This window comes from Protopterus annectens, chromosome 1.part1 (genome assembly GCF_019279795.1).
Source record: "Protopterus annectens isolate FY-2018-M chromosome 1.part1, PAN1.0, whole genome shotgun sequence".
In the NCBI taxonomy this organism is placed as follows: domain Eukaryota; kingdom Metazoa; phylum Chordata; order Ceratodontiformes; family Protopteridae; genus Protopterus; species Protopterus annectens.
In genome coordinates, this window is record NC_056726.1 from 1,085,193,533 (window position 1) to 1,085,199,532 (window position 6,000).

The following is a 6,000-nucleotide window of genomic DNA, read 5'->3' on the forward strand; positions in this document are numbered from 1 at the left end:
TATACAAGCCTAGCCATAACAATTCCCTGGATATTTCTTCCCACAATATTTACTTCCCTGAACCCCTGTCTAGCAGGGTGACTGACATGATCCCTGGGGTGAATTTCCTATCTCCCAACCAATCGTCAAGGTTCCTTTTGAAGAGGGCCAATGAGGTGCTCTGCTTGACATGGACAGTCTATTCCAGAGTATGGGGAGTCTCTGGGTCAGGAACCTATCCCTCCAGCATGTTTTGTTCATTGTGATGACAAGGTTTAGATCCCTGGAGTGTGTGGCTCTGAGGGATTGGGATTTCTTTAAGTGGAGCATTTCCAACAGCTCAGGGTTTGACATGGCCTTGTATGTTAAGCAGAGATCACCTCTGAGTAGACGATATGCCACAGAGTATAGCTGGAGTTTTTTTAGATGGTCAGCATAGGCCATCTGCTTTAGGCCTGTGATTCTTTTAATGAGGTAGTTCTGCGGCCTTTCCAGCTATTGCAGATGTCTTGTGAGGTACATATCAAACGGGGCATTATACTCTATAATGGGTCTAATGAGGGATGAGTACAGTGGGACAATGACCTCCTTTTTTCTGGATGAAAAGCCCTTAGTGATGAGGTGTGCACATAGAAGGATTTCCTGACTGTTGTGGCGATGTGGTTATCGAAGGTGAGACCACTGTCCACCTGTGTCCCTAAGTCTCTTATCACACTTTCGGTGTTTAGTGTACTACCACCTATCCTGATGTGATGATATCAGAGTTAGATTTTCTACACTAAATCCTTCACTTCTCAGGTAATCCATAACCTCAGTTTTTATTTAACTTCTCTATTACTTATCTTCTTTTCTACGTTTCCCCTTTGTGTTCTTATTTTTGAATTGTAAAAGTCTCCATATCTGGATGCCTTCACCTATATTTCTCTTCAAATATATTTGCTGCTGCTAGTTTTGTATTGTATGCTTTGCTTTCTCCTTTGCAAAAATATTGCACCATATTAAATTACTTTGTGTTTCCCATGTCCATATTCCTTCTTCAGATGCTCCCGTTTCTCCTTATTTGGAGGACTCCATGTTCCATCATGCAGTGATATAACCTGTTAGACCTTCTACACTAAATCCTTCACTTCACAGTTATTCCATAACTTCAGCTTCTATTTTTTTAACTTCTACTTTATTAATCTCTGTTCTACATTACCTCTTTGTGATCTTATTTGCTGTACTGTGAAATTTTCCGATATGGCACTGTTGCCTGTATTTGTCTTCAAATATCTTTGGGGCTGCTTTTATGTATTGACTAATTTGGCTTTCTTGGTCTATATAATATGTTTCATAAATCTGTTGTATTAATGAACACAAATTTGCATTTATGCTTTTGACAGTTTTTCTTGTGCAAGTATTTTTATATCCCCTAATTTCTCTTGATCTTTTTTATATCTTTTGTCCAGAAATTCTGGGCTTCTTGCATAAAAGTAACAATACATAATTTCTTTCTTATCCTCAATAGTCCACTCTATCAATATATGGCTCTTTTGTAGCCTGTCATTTTTTGTGGGCTGCTACTTTTTTCTACAACAAAATGGTCAACCTCCCCCTGAGCCTAGCCTAGCCCCATTATAGGATTGTTTCTATGTCTTGAGGATTTCACACTGTCATTTTTTTTATCTTGGGACTTGTGCACCCAGCTATCTTTTTTTTTTTAATTTTTAACCTACTTCTGTCCATGATATATGCTATATAAATACGCTCTATATATCAGTGTTGCCTTGGTGAGATTTTATAAAAAACAGGGTCCACTTCATGAAGGTACTCACCAAGACTTGAGGATGAATTCAGTTCCAGCAATACTACTCTCCTTTTCTTGCTAATTTTATCATCTCTCCAGTCAGCCCAGGTGATGTCATACAGGTTGAGTTCTATGTCAGAAATGCAGGGCTGCACAGCCTTGCCACTCAATATGATGGGCATGATAATGCATACACGACAAGTGCTAAGTCCATCATGCATGCGTTATCAGCATTCAAACAAAGGGACAGGCATGCCATGTGTTTCCCTTCGGGATGTTTATTAACCATTTATGGGGATGTGACTCCTCTGTCATCCCTAATGTAAAATGAAGATGATTCATAAATCACACTTTCACACATGTGAGTTGCCCTTGACTATATACCCTACCCACCTACTCATCATTTGTACTAGTACAGCTCAGTCTCTACGTAAGGTTTGGTACTGTGGGTGGTATGGCTTCTCCCTTACAAGTGAGCTGCAGCAGCAGTCCATTGTCTTTAATGAGCTACATTCAAGTTTTGGGATTTTACAATGGCATGATCCCCAATGTAAAATTCTGAAGAATGAAACCATTTTCAGTCCAATTAACCTTTGAGAATCAAGTATAGGCCTGTGCCAGTCCTCATTGATAGTGGTAATTGAGGGCTGGTGGAGCTCTTACTTATGGAACTGGGCTTGGTACCACTGATTAGCATAGCGTGTTACCCCATACTGCTCTCCTTTTGGACTCCTTCAGTGAATTGGAAAATAATAATTATGTGCTTTTCTAAATTATTAAGAAATGCATTTATATTTCTTATATGAAGAAGAATACATGTAGGTATGGTCGTTATCAAATTAAATATGCTGTGGGTGTAAGGAATGAGTTTCACAATAAAATGGAAAATCATGAGTCCCAAATGGAGTTATCTAATCCTACAATCCAAGATATTTGACTTACTGAACAGATCAAACCCCATGTACTCTGACTGTGGGATTCCAAAGATTCCATGGCACAGTGTAGCACTCTACACCCAAGACTTTAACCCACACCCAGTTCTAAAACAAGGGTCCCATGAGATCTCACTTCATAGGGTTCATAGGTGATTACTAGGTTAATGGCAAAAGATTCTTTACAAGTTTAGTCAATAATACCCAGGATATGACAATGTTATATTTTAATTCCCAGGATATGGGGTGGGGTAGTATCATGGTAGTGGGTCTTTGGATGTTGGATCCCTGAGCCATTTTACAGACTACCTCTGTCCATAAGGGACATGGGCAGTACCCTGGGAGTGAATTTATGGTTCCCTATCCATTTATCAAAATTCTTTTTGAATAGAGTGAGGTGTGGTCTTTGTTTTACAAAGAGTTTATTCCATAGATGAGGTAGCCTTTGGGATACAAATCCATCTCTCCAGCAAGTTCTGTTAGAGTCACAAATAAGGTTCAGATCCATGGAACATGTAAGGCTTGTATAATGTTTTTTCTGAATATGTAACATTTTCATCAGAGCTGGATCAGAGAATTCCTTATAGGTCAGGCATAAGTCCCCTGTCAATAAATGATATAAGACAGAGTAAAGGTATAGGAACATTAGTTGATCTATATAAGACAAGTGTCTTATGCTTTGTATTTTTTAGTGCGAAACCTCAGGGGCTGCTCCAGTTTCTGTAAGTGCCTGGTTAGGTACATGCAGATGGGAACATTGTACTCGATTATGAGCCTGATGAAGGCCGAGTACAATGGCACTATGACTTCCTTTGATCTTGATGCCATGGGCCTTTACTTATAAGTTGAACCACACAGAAGGATTTCCTCACTAACATAGCCATCTGGTGATCAAAATTTAGTTTATTATCTATCTGTGTTCCTAGGTCCCAGACCACTGGATACTTTTAGGGATGTTATAATTTGCAGGAAAATCTGATTTACCAAAAGATGTGATTACACATATTTTAGCATTTTGTCTCAGACCATGGTTTTGGCACCAGTCATTTGTCATTTTTAGGCATGTTTGTAGGATGTCAATATCACTTGGGAATTAAATGATTGCTCCCAGCTTACAGTCATCAGTGAACTTGGTGAGCCAGATGGCCCCTACATTGGCCTTCACTTCAGAGATGTATATACAAAACAGGAGAGGTTCCAACACTGAGCTCTATGGGAAACTGCTAATAACAGGTTTCTTACTGGAAGTGGATTTACCTATCTGGATAACATGTGTCCTGTCATTGAGCCAGTTGGCTACCCATCTGATGATGTAGGTACACTGCCGATGACTGACAGTGCCCTCAGCCTCATTCTTAGAGGACGCAGGCTTACAACACCACAACCCTTTGAACTTTGACATTGAGGCAGTGTAGAACCTTGAAGCAACACAGTAGTCTATTGAAGTCAAAGCGCAGATAAGACTTTGTTACAGCTCCACCTGTAAGAAGAAAATGATACTGTAAGCAGTTCATTGTGGGAAGGTACACTGCCTGCAGTACCAAGTCTCACATACAGATGGAGGGGTTCCATTGAAAGAGTGGAACCACTAGACTGAGTGGCTGAGAATCTCACTAATCAGCAGTATCAAAATCCAATTTTTCATCCTTCAAAACCATCTTAGACTGGGCTTTATGCAGGGAGCGCACCTACATAATTATTATGATTTCTTGATAACATGCCATAATGGATTAGCCTTCTTAGGCTGAGAATTTACTTACACTTAAACATAAAATGATCTCTAGTGGTCAGGTGAGTATCAAAGTCTTTTTAATATCCTGACTTAGTTGTACACTATAAACAGAATTATTTAACTGTAAATAATGAAAAAGCAAAACTCTACAAGCTAGTAACACTCTATAAACAGCAAATAGTGATGGTACAGTTTAAAGGAAAAAATACTATTAAACAAGTTGCATACACAAAACTAAGTACAGTTACAGTTTGTAGTGCTATCTTCTCTGTGTATGTAAAGAAATCACTATGTATGTTCCACAGGATGTGAGAGGAAAAGATGGAAAATAAGTATTAACAGTGCAAGTTATGAGCCAGTGAAAAGAACATGCCACTGATTTCAGTTCCCACAGCACACTTAGAACACTTGCCGAGAAAAGTGAAATTTTAAACACAACAAGCATATAGCATGTACAATGCTCTGGCTGTAAGATATACAGTAAATTTGCATAAAAAAATCATCTTTTCTGCCCATTACCTCCTTTCTCTGACTGGGGTGCTTCCTTCCTTGGATGGACATAGATTCATAGGTTTATAGGTCAGATCCCCTCAGTTTCCATTGCTTAGGTGTATGACCCTGAGCAAGTCACTTAACCAGACACCACTACTGAGTTAAATCTGTAATCGGTCTATGGAGATCAGTGCTCTACTCCAGAAAACAAACAAAAATAAATAAAACTATTCCTGAAGTTGTTGTGTTTTGGTTTTTAAATCATTTCTCAAAAAGAAGAAATCTGAGTCCCACCAATTACTTATAACCAGTATCTCTCTTTAACAAACCATTTTTATCCTAGTAACACCAGTCAAAGGAAGACCTCATCCAATATCTTGACAAATACCTTGATTATGCTTTTTACTTGCCACATTAATCAATGAGATAGGACAGAAGTTCCCTACCTCTGTGAGACTACTTGCTGCTTCAGGGAGAACTGATAAGATAACTTGGTTGGTTTCATAGATGTACTAGTACACCTATCAAGATGTTGAACATATAGAAGAATTTATCAGTAAGGACCGGAGCCCCCATTTACAAAATGTGTCCAGTAAAGCAATCTTCACAAGAAAATATTCAACTTCTGTAAAGGGTGGTAGCATAAATGTATTCCCTCTGCCTCTACCACTAAAATATTTGGATGTATTAATATGGTTGAGTAGTTTGCTTTTTGCCATATTTTTTTTTTTTTTTTTTTTTGTTATAGGCTGCCATCTGCAGTCTCAGCTAGTATAACTCTTTGGAGTAATCCACCATCATAATACACTAGTGCTTCCTTTAAGTAACGCTGTGGTTCTTGAAACTATTCAATACCAGCCAGTCACTAGCCCTTTCCAGATGTATCATCATCATTAATACATGTCTCAATGTTGCATTCTGGGCACATTTAAGGGGACCAACCTGTGACTACATTCAATGCTGGCATTCAGATATATATTTAAATGCATGATTTCAACATTCAGGATTTTAAACAGTGGCCATTTAAAGGTTTTACTGTTATTTCTTCAAAGAATGATACAAATTTTTAAAGCAAGATC